The 10,837-nt window shown below is 46.0% G+C and overlaps 1 protein-coding gene across 6 annotated transcripts in view; it reads left to right on the top strand.

Moving 5' to 3' along the window:
• Window positions 1–1,172: 1,172 nt before the first annotated feature.
• Window positions 1,173–10,837, top strand: part of LOC123503478 (hormone receptor 4-like) — a 205,992-nt gene continuing 196,327 nt past the window's right edge. For 2 of the 6 annotated variants that reach the window (XM_045253283.1, XM_045253279.1), the window contains exon 1: window positions 1,173–2,072. The gene's annotated coding sequence lies outside the window, so the exon portion shown is untranslated. Of the gene's footprint in view, window positions 2,073–8,413; window positions 8,736–9,870; window positions 10,371–10,837 lie in introns of those variants that run through there. The other 4 variants (XM_045253289.1, XM_045253280.1, XM_045253288.1 and 1 more) reach the window with 3 other exon arrangements.

Raw genomic sequence — 10,837 nt, 5'->3', positions numbered from 1 at the left:
GAGAGAGAGAGGGGCGCTGACCCCTGTACGTTGTCTTTCCCTGTCTTTATACAATCACCTCAGAAAGGGACTTTAACCTGAGAGAGAGAGAGAGAGAGAGAGAGAGAGAGAGAGAGAGAGAGAGAGAGAGAGAGAGAGAGAGCGGGTGGAGAGGAAAGAGGGGAAAAGGGAAAGGAAGAATTACCTGCCGCCACACAATCAGATAAACCTATTACTACTGCGTACTAGCATCTGTCATCAGCCAGTACAGATGTATTTTCTCGAACAAATAATTAAGAAACGTGGTATTACCCGAAACAATGATGTGGCAACTGAGTCTTAGGGCACTGCAACCTCGGACAAGGAATTTCTGAGTGAGAATTTCTGTCTACGTGAAAAAAAGTGATTTAAATCAAGCTGAAACTATTGGGAAGATGAGGCGGTGGACGGGGAGGAAGGTCCGGAGCGAGCATCAACCCTGTGGCTTGCCCGTGGAAAGTTGGCCAGGCTCCCCGCGTGGTGGAGGCGCGCGGCTGGAGATCATTGACCCCGCCGAGCTGCTACCTCTGCCTCTCATATGTTCTTGCTGTTCACTACCACACAAACCAATGTCCGGGCCTTCCATGACTGAAAAGATCTTGTATTATATCCCTTTTCATCTCCTCTACTATAGTTTACCTTCAAATTCTAGCTGTGATGTAAGAGAGGACAAAAATCTCTCCTTTAGCCAATCTATAGGAAAATTTTAGAATCCGATTGAATTTCCTGCTTTCCGATGATTTCTTTCATAGTGGTCGTGCAGAAAAATTATCATTGTATAAATGTATACCTTTATAATAACGAAAATAATGGAATCTTTGATTTGAGAAGAGGTAGAAAGAGTTCAGTCTGAGACCGGGTTCACGGTGCCAGTGACCCTAGGCTGACGTCGTCTGCTCTCTAGGAATCAATTTTCGCGCCACGGGAATACGTCACAGCCGCGGACTAATACACAACACTGTAAGCGAGATTATTTCAACATCTAAGGATAAATGTTGTACGGAATCAGAGTATAAATGTATATAGAAGGGAAATACATATTCTGAATGGTCCAAGAAGGTCTATCACCTCGGAGGAAGGAAAGCGCTGAAAACCCAAACATTGCACTACTTGGCCTGAGAGAACAGCTGAGCGCGGGTGTGAGGGTCAATGACTCGGGTCCTCCACAGCGAGTGTGAGCGAGTATTCCCTCAACTCCCTCAGCTAAAGACAGCTCTGTTGCATTTTGGCCACTGTCACGCCAACACTGGACTGTGAAAGGTCGTTAGTGTTGTCTGTGAGTGTTGCATCTGTTGTCAATACTTTGTTGGCAGTGAGATGAGCACAGTGCATGTTGACGAAAACTTAGTGAAACTACATGTATGTGATAGAGTGAGCGTTGCAGACCCGTTGTAGAAGTCCCGTTGCAGGCGCCACGGAGAACAGGACTTACCTTACTGTTGGAACGCTACAGTTTTATTCAATGATGTAATACTTTGATGGCAGTGAAGACCAGGCTAGCTGTTAACATTACTACAGTGAAACATCCAGTGCCCGTCCCCTCCTGTCAAGTGTGTTGCGGTGTGGCGCGAGGAGCAGTGAAACGCAACGCTACGACTAAAAATCAAACGCAGAATTGCAAATGATATTACTTTATGTGTAGAAAATGCAATTAATTGAAATCAACTTATATAACTACAACTGATAGGTCAGAAAGAAAGAAAAAAAAAAAAACGCAGTGAAAAAAAAACGTGTGTAAAGAAAAAAATACATATTACATAATTGATATGATAATTATTTTTGATTAGCAAGAATATAGAATACTTTATAGAGGCTGGAGAAACGTGCCCCTGGCTACCATTAAGACGGAAGGGGCGTCTCGATGCATTTATCAGGCGGTGACCTAGCATGAGGAAGCCGCTGATAAGAAAGGGTGCTGCTCTTTTATCTTATCCACGCCTGGCCGCAAGCTGGGTCACTGGGAAGTGTTGGTATTGTGTCAGCCCTCAACCACACATCCTGCTTTAGATGAGGATAATGTTAACCCCGCTTCGTGTTACCATCATGTCATTAAGGTAAGATTAAGCGTTGTTCCCTTTAATGGGGTCATCGTGGATAAGGCGGGGCGGGCCGTGAGTGGAAATTGTAGTGAATGTTGCACCAAATGATGTGTTCCTGCATGTACTGGGGCGGAAGGAGGCTTGCTTGGATTGGCAGCGGTGTGTCATGAGGGCAGGGTGTGGGCAAGGTCCGCGACGCCGGGAGTAGGGCGATGGAGGCGGCATGTGAGTTTGAACTTGGCGCCACAGGGGTGAACACCCTCTGTGTGTACGCGTGAGGGCTGTTGCCAAGTCTCGCTGCCATCGTCGTCCGTCCAGCTGTCCCACCGCGCTGGCTGCCCTTACATCACACCTTTATATAGTGGATATGTGTATGCATATACACTATGTTTGTTTATTTATATATTTATTTGTCTGTCTCTCCACACACACACACACACACACACACACACACACACACACACACACACACACACACACTACTGTATATAAATCTGAATGTATTTTTGTATTTTGTACATTTCGTGCCGGCATGTGTTAAATTGTTATCAGTAGAAAGAATATAAAGGTTGTTATCGTATCCATGTTGCCTTTATTCTAACATCACAACATTGCTTAAAAAAATCTTCTCACATTAATCACATTCTTACAAGTCATATTTCACAAGAGATAACGAGAAAAAAAAATAATAAAAGGAAAAAAAAGAAAAAAAAAAAAAGAACGTGGATGAGGAAGCTCAGCATATAAACTCTGTCCCAAACACCCAGAGCTCTACCAATTCATCTCTTTCTGCATGAAGTTGCTCTAATACTAATGCGTTTAAATGGTAATGTGATGTATTGACTGGAGGATTTATTAAACTGGCCCGGGTTTGAGACTTGGCTGAGTTAGTCAGCGCACTGCCACCCAGCTGTTGGTTCTTCTCACGGAATAGGACCAGCGGTTTATCCTCTTCACAGCTCGATCAATAAGTACTTGAGTAGACCTGTAGAGGCTAAACAAGAAACCCGGATGGCAAGGCAGCTAACATTGTTGTGGTGACTTACCACCATGTTGCATCACTGAGGCAGCGTGTTCCTAGTGGTCTCCTTTAGCTAAGAGGTCAGGGACCTTGCTTGAAGTGCTCCTCACTTGGCTCCCCAGGATGAAGTTAGCTTGCTAATTTTGTAGTTGGTTTGTTAATTTATTCACTAGTCACTAGTCGTGTGCATTCAGATAAGACACCTGAAAACTTCAAGAAAGCCTATGAACTAATTCAAACACTATAGATATTGTGTTATATATATATATATATATATATATATATATATATATATATATATATATATATATATATATATATATACCAAATGAACTAATTCAAACACTATAGATATTGTGTTATATATATATATATATATATATATATATATATATATATATATATATATATATACATATATATATATATAACATTCAAATAACTAAACAGAGAGAGAGAGAGAGAGAGAGAGAGAGAGAGAGAGAGAGAGAGAGAGAGAGAGAGAGACCTTTTTTCTTTTTACTTTGATTTGTCTCGCGCTCCTTAGGAATTTAAATCATCAATTAAGAGGGCGTTCAAGAATTCTGGAATCCCCCTTCCTCCCATTGATTTGTCTGGCTCTCCTCAGCTAGGGACGTGACGATTGGTGGCAGCGGCGTGACGAATCAGATTAAGTTAAGATGAGGTTATGAACTCTGGTTATGTAAGATGGTTTCCCAGAGGAGAGGAAAGAATACACAGAACTAAGTGACAAGAAACAGCGACTCCTTATGTAAAAGGGGAAAAAAAATGAGTTAGATGACAGGAAAGTTGCGTAAAGTAGTCATGTTCTACTAAGACTTATGCTGGCTAAATGTTGTCATCGCGAACCAAATAGTTACTCCTATTGAAAAGAAAGATTGAGTTGCTGTACTCATGTCCTCATGTGAGCTATCCTTCCAGAATATTATTACAACGTATAGGTAAGATTAAAATCGTTTATTATGTAAAAGGAAATATGCTCTTGAATAATCAGTAACGATATGCACTTCGTAATGTCGCCGTTAGGACAGATAGAGTCAGTCAGTCATGCAGCTTTGTAGATCTAGGGATACTCTCCGTGGTGACTCAGTGGTTCATTGTTACGCAGCCTGTCATCTAAGTTTTATGTGATGTAAACTCGAGCTCCTAAAATCTGTGCTTGTATATACAGCTTGATATCTTCTCACTATCATTCTTATTCGGTTCTTCTTTGTTATGCAAGAATTAGTCAACACCTTCACTCTTTTATCCTTTTCATTGGTAAACTCTTTAACTCTCAGCCTGTTTCTTCTTTTTACCCTTATCCTGTGACTTGAGCTGCTGAATAACAGAAAAAAAAGACAAAACAAGACAAAACAAAGCCGAATATTAATACACCTTTTTGATATATTTTGATTTGATTTGATTTGATTTGATTTTTTGAGCGTCATGTTTAGGTAATTTTTTATGTCTCCGTCTTTCTTTCTTTTCGACTTTCTTTTCTTTTCCTTCATTTTTCTTTTGTGCGTGTAACTTTGTGACTTACACATAAAAAATGAGAAAGAAAAGAGAGACCATTGCTTTATTCTTTTATCCCTACACACACAAAAAAAAGAGAGAAAAGAGACCATTCCTTTATCCTTTTATCCCTACACACACACACACACATGAAAAGAGAGAGAGAGAGAGAGAGAGAGAGAGAGAGAGAGAGAGAGAGAGAGAGAGAGAGAGAAGAGAGTCCATGAGTTCTTATCCTTTTATCCCTACACACAAAAGAGAGAAAAAAAGAGACCATGCGTTCTTATCCTTTTATCCTTACACACAAAAGGGGAAAGGAAAGAGAGAGAGAGAGAGAGAGAGAGAGAGAGAGAGAGAGAGAGAGAGAGAGAGAGAGAGAGAGAGCATGTGTTCTTACTCTTTTATCCCTACATCACCGCACTCAGCCAGACTAGAATTAGAAAAGAGGGGAATGAAGTCAATGAACTCTGTCTACATATGACGCAACAGGTTCTCGGGAAAGATAGGCAACATGTACTATATAATATTCTGTTACATATATTGCGTCATCTGTAAGTCTTTTTATAGTCTGTCTGTATGGATGCCTGTTTATCTATTTATTTATCTATCTATGTGTTTGTATCTAAGAAAACAAAGCTAATAGTAGTCTTTTGTACAACACAATGTAATATAGCATAAGTACATTCTCTCTCTCTCTCTCATAAAGTATAAAGAATAACCTTTTATTTATCAACGCCACGTTAATTTCGCACCTTAGGCATTATGTAGGTACACGAAAGAAACAGATTTACACACACACACACACACACACACACACACACACACCACATAGTGTAGTGGTTAGCACGCTTGACTCACAATCGAGAGGCCCGGGTTCGAGTCCCGGAAAGTGGCGAGGCAAATGGGCAAGCCTCTTAATGTGTGGCCCCTGGTCACCTAGCAGTAAATAGGTACGGGATGTAACTCGAGGGGTTGTGGCCTCACTTTCCCGGTGTGTGGAGTGTGTGATGTGGTCTCAGTCCTACCTGAAGATCGGTCTATGAGTTCGAAGCTCGCTCCGTAATGGGGAAGACTGGCTGGGTGACCAGCAAACGACTGAGGTGAATTACACAGACACACACACACACACACACACACACACACACACACACACACACACACCGCGTAGTGTAGTGGTTAGCACGCTCGACTCACAATCGAGAGGGCCGGGTTCGAGTCCCGGTAAGCGGCGAGGCAAATGGGCAAGTCTTAATGTGTGGCCCCTGTTATCTAGCAGTAAATAGGTACGGGATGTAACTCGAGGGGTTGTGGCCTCGCTTTCCCGGTGTGTGGAGTGTGTTGTGGTCTCAGTCCTACCCGAAGATCGGTCTATGAGCTCTGAGCTCGCTCCGTAATGGGGAAGACTGGCTAGGTGACCAGCAGGCGACCGAGGTGAATCACACACAGACACACAAACACACACACACACACACACACACACACACACGGCCCGGTAGCTCAGTGGTTAGAGCGCTGGCTTCACAAGCCAGATGACCGGGGTTCGATTCCCCGGCCGGGTGGAGATATTTGGGTGTGTCTCCTTTCACGTGTAGCCCCTGTTCACCTAGCAGTGAGTAGGTACGGGATGTAAATCGAGGAGTTGTGACCTTGTTGTCCCGGTGTATGGTGTGTGCCTGGTCTCAGACCTATCCCAAGATCGGAAATAATGAGCTCTGAGTTCGTTCCGTAGGGTAACGTCTGGCTGTCTCGTCAGACTGCAGCAGATCAAACAGTGAATTTACACACACACACACACACACACACACACACACACCGCGTAGTGTAGTCGTTAGCACGCTCGACTCACAATCGAGAGGGCCGGGTTCGAGTCCCGGGGCGCCGAGGCAAATGAACAAGCCTCTTAATGTGTGGCCCCTGTTCACCTAGCAGTAAATAGGTACGGGATGTAACTCGAGGGGTTGTGGCCTTGCTTTCCCGGTGTGTGTTGTGTGTGATGTGGTCTCAGTTCTACCCGAAGATCGGTCTATGAGCTCTGAGCTCGCTCCGTAATGGGGAAGCAGCAGGTGACTAGCAGCGACCGAGGTGAATTACACACACACACATACACACACACATATACAGACACACTTGATAGCTACCGTAAGAGGAAGAAGACCAAGAGATATTATTTACCCAATCAATCAATCATCTTGTACATCGTAGGAGGAACGCGAAGGGTAGTGGTCATATCGCGGAAGGTGTCCCTCACTCCCAGACCCTCTCACATCCCAGTCTCTCCCTATACAGTACTCCATGAAAAGCCTCGGACCCAAATACTCGTGTGTACGGTGCGCTGGGTATGAAAGAGGGTACGGAAGGAGGTATGGTGTTGACATGCATGAGTTGGTGAGGATGTCGTAGAGGGAGTGAGGTATGGAGGTATGGAGAAGTCAGTGTGTGTGTGTGTGTGTGAGATGGAGGAGGGGACAACATGTGAGAGCAGTTAATATTTTGATGTAAACTTTCCCTCTCCATGGAATTTGTGTTAATGAGCAACAAGGTCAGACAAAAAAGAAGCAAAAATAATGTTGTCAGGTGTAAAAGTTGATAGTGTCACATGAGTTTGTGATGTCCTCGCTTCCTCTTCCTCTTCCTGTCTCCCTCTCTCTTCTCTTTTTCTTTCCTCTTCCTGGTCCTCCCCTCCTTCGTCTCTTCTCCCATTCTTGTCTCAGCTTCTCGCCACAGGTTACCACGGCAAACAGGCGGGAGATAACGACTAGAGGAAGAGAAGGAGGAGGAGGAGGAGAAAGAAGAAGAAGAAGAAGAAGAAGAAGAAGAAGAAGAAGAGGAGGAGGAGGAGGAGGAGGAGGAGGAGAAGGAGTAGTCTGGTGCCCTTTTACCTTCTTACGTCTTGAACAAATTCTTGAAAACACCACCAAGAGAAAAAAAAGTCGGTATTTTCCCCAAGTCTGACCTTGCGGGACGCCATTGTTATGCATCAGTGCCGTGTTGGATACACTTCGCCCTTGACATCCATCTTTGTGTTGAAAATTCGATATAGGACGTTGTTGGGTATGATGCGAGGCGGATAAGTGGAGGACAGGGCACGGCGGGGTGTGGGTGGTTGGCTGGGTTGGGGTGGGGTGCCAGACAAGGGCCATGGAGAAAGGTGGCACTGCGTCCGTGAGACTCTTTTTTTTCTTGAAGCTTTTTCTCACTTGCAACTCGCGTGGTTATCTTGCTGTCTTTGTAATGGCGTGAATGCCTCAATGAAAGGCGGCGCACAGCAAGGGCTGAAGTGAGGGCCGCGGCGTAGAGACACAGAGGAGTAGGTAGGTGAGCGGCACTGCTTCCTAGAGTCTTGTGGTGGTATAGTTTTACGGGCCAGACGGGGCGGCAGACGATACCACGTACCCGTGACCTAGAATCCCGAGGCGAGAGTGCCTTGCTGCGATGCCGCCGGCCGCTCACTTGCCCTGGCACCGCCCTCTCTGTCTCGTCTCTGTCTCTGTCTCTCTCTTTCTCTCTCTCTTCTTCTCTCTCTCTCTGTCCTCCATGGCTCAGTTGATGTCTGTGTTCTGCCCCCTTTCTCTGGGCGCCGCGCGGACAGGCAGTGTGTTTGGAGTGTTGCGCTGGCGCCAAGCTCACCTCGCAGAATGATGAGTTACCTGTGAGGGGAGTGAGTGAGTGAGTGAGGAGAAAGATCCAGTGAGTGCAGTGTGACCGTGTAGTGTTGGTGGGGGTGTCGTTACTGTCGCCGCCACTCGCCATGCGTCGTTTGCCACTGCAATTGAGACTTTCGAGATGGCTGGGTAATTGAGGCCCACGGGAAGAAAGAAAGGGAGAGAGAGAGAGAGGCCGGGAGAAAAGAGAGTAAAAACGCGACTCACAAAGCAGGCATAAGAAAGCGTCTCATCACTTGTGTTTGGAAAGTTAGCGAGGTGTTCCAGTGCCTGTGTGTGTGTGTTGTGTGGGAGGTGGCATCCCTTGCTCTACTGGGAATGTACTGCCACTACTTCTTCTGACTCTGCTGCTATTACTACCATTACTACTACTGCTGCTGCTGCTGCTACTGTTACAACTCCCCCTATCAAACTCCTCGGTGAAAATCTAGCATGAATCAAGTCACTATGAAAGACTACAATGATTTACATACTCAGGTAGGTCGCATGGTGCCTGTTGGTGAAATTGTGTTGTGATAAACGTGCGCGCGCATGTGTGTGCCTGCGCCTCTTCTTTCGACATATTTTATTGGTGTTTATATTTCTTCTGTGTATACGTGAAAGCAATTGAGTGTTAAATATCATATTTTTGGACTCGAAATTACTGGTGATGGATCTGAGGCCAGTTTTGCATCATGTGTCAGCTGAATAGTGATGCGGAGATGACTTGCGCGGCACCCGGAAGGACAGGGAGACAGTGCCAGGTGCCAAGGCTGCCTGACCTCCTGAGGAACGCCTCCGGGTACACCTTGCCATTCTGGTCTTGACTTGATTGAGTTCGAGGTCCGTATTTTCCTATTTATTTATTTTCCTTTAAATATTTCGGTGTTTAACTCGACTATTTTTGACAGACTAGTGGAAGTTATTATTTTCTTCGAAATACGAGTGATAATTCAACAAGGATTCTGCGCCACTTGGAAACCGCATCTTTATATACGTGTTCTTTGAAAATAGTCTTGATGAAAGCCAAAAGTGATTGAAAATTCGAGTTACTTAACTTACTCATTTTCTTTCACTTCGTGTATCCATCCTTCCCTTATCCATCTCAATCTCTTATCTGGTGTCCTCTTTTCCCCAGTGCACGCTAACACATGCCCTGTTGTGTCTACCTTCAAGAAGGGAGAGGCTGAATATTTTGATTGTTAACAGGTACAGTAGACAGGGCCATGCAGCGCTGCCAGGCCTTTGCTTCCCCGCCGTGAGTCAAAAGCGCCGCCTTTGGCTACCCTGCACTACGAGAGCTCTGCCAACAATGTACCATCGCAGTCTCGAAGGGCGCTCTCGCCAGGCTTTCCAAAGGCTGCAGGACGGACGCACTGCAGGCTGCCTTCATCGCCTATTAGGAATAATTTGCATACGTCACCAAGAGATTGCAGTGTTTTCACGCGCCGGCACTACTTCGCGTCGGATTGTTTACATAAATATTTCTCTCCCACTCGAATATTTGTCCTTAGCTGATTTTTTTTCCTACAAAGGCGTAACTGTTTCGTCCTTTGCGAGTGCTTGGGTGTTTGGGTTTGCGTGATTGCGTGGTTGAGTGATGGCGTCACATGAGTGTCTCCAGTGACCCCGTTCACACGTGTAAGGGAAAGTGATGTTCTGTCCCTTTATGGATTTCTGTTACGATCGTACTGCACTTGTGGCCGGAAAGACGTCATGTGTCCTCGATGTGACGGTTAGTGTGTGTTGTGCGTGCGTGTGTGTATATGTGTAAGTGTGTGTCCAGGATGTGCGCCATGTGGCTGGGGTGGGGGAAGACAGAGACGCCCTCACCCCCTCACCCCCACTCCAGCCCTCAAGAGGCACAATTTTCGTAAACTTTTCTGAGGACGAATCATTGTAACTTCGTTCACAAAAAGTGTCGGCGTGATTCACAACACTTGGTGCATAAACTGATAGTCCTTCGGCTACACACACGTGAGCTAAGCGATGCGCAGTAGTGCCGCGGCGGACAGAGGCAGCCCCAGAGTGCATGGCTCAGGGGCGGCGACGCTGGTGCTCCTCCCTCGTCCTGGCGTGTGAGGGATGGGGTGGGCAGTGCGGGAGGCTGTGCTGCTGCTGGTGCTGGCTCAGGTAAGGGCTGCTGGAACGAGGGGCCAAGTGACGCCTCAACACACACACCGGAGCGGCGAGGGTCACGTGACGGCTGCCCGGGCTCGTGGTTCAGCCATTCCACGGTTTTCGAAGTGCGTCATATCGTGTATGGCGCCGCCTGGGTACGCTGCAGGGGGTGGGGCATGGCACGCCTCTCCCTCCCTGTGCTTCACTCGGTGCTTCTCACACAGATTGTCCGATTTGTAGGTCAAGTTTAGATGTGAATTAGTGAGTGTGGAGAAGGGCAGTGAGGGAGTGAGTGCGGCAGTGAGGGTCGTGGCCTGGCATGCGGGCGTGGAGTGTAAAGAGACTGTCTGAGGGCAGCGTTGAGGCCGAAACTCTTCCACCACGATGCTGTACAGAGAGAGAGAGAGAGAGAGAGAGAGAGAGAGAGAGAGAGAGAGAGATGGAGGATGATCATAAAAATCCGTGATCAAGATCTAATG

The sequence above is a fragment of the Portunus trituberculatus genome, chromosome 14 (assembly GCF_017591435.1).
Source record: "Portunus trituberculatus isolate SZX2019 chromosome 14, ASM1759143v1, whole genome shotgun sequence".
Lineage (NCBI taxonomy): Eukaryota > Metazoa > Arthropoda > Malacostraca > Decapoda > Portunidae > Portunus > Portunus trituberculatus.
Note: the sequence above shows the minus strand (reverse complement) of the source record. Positions and strands in the feature narration are given on the sequence as shown.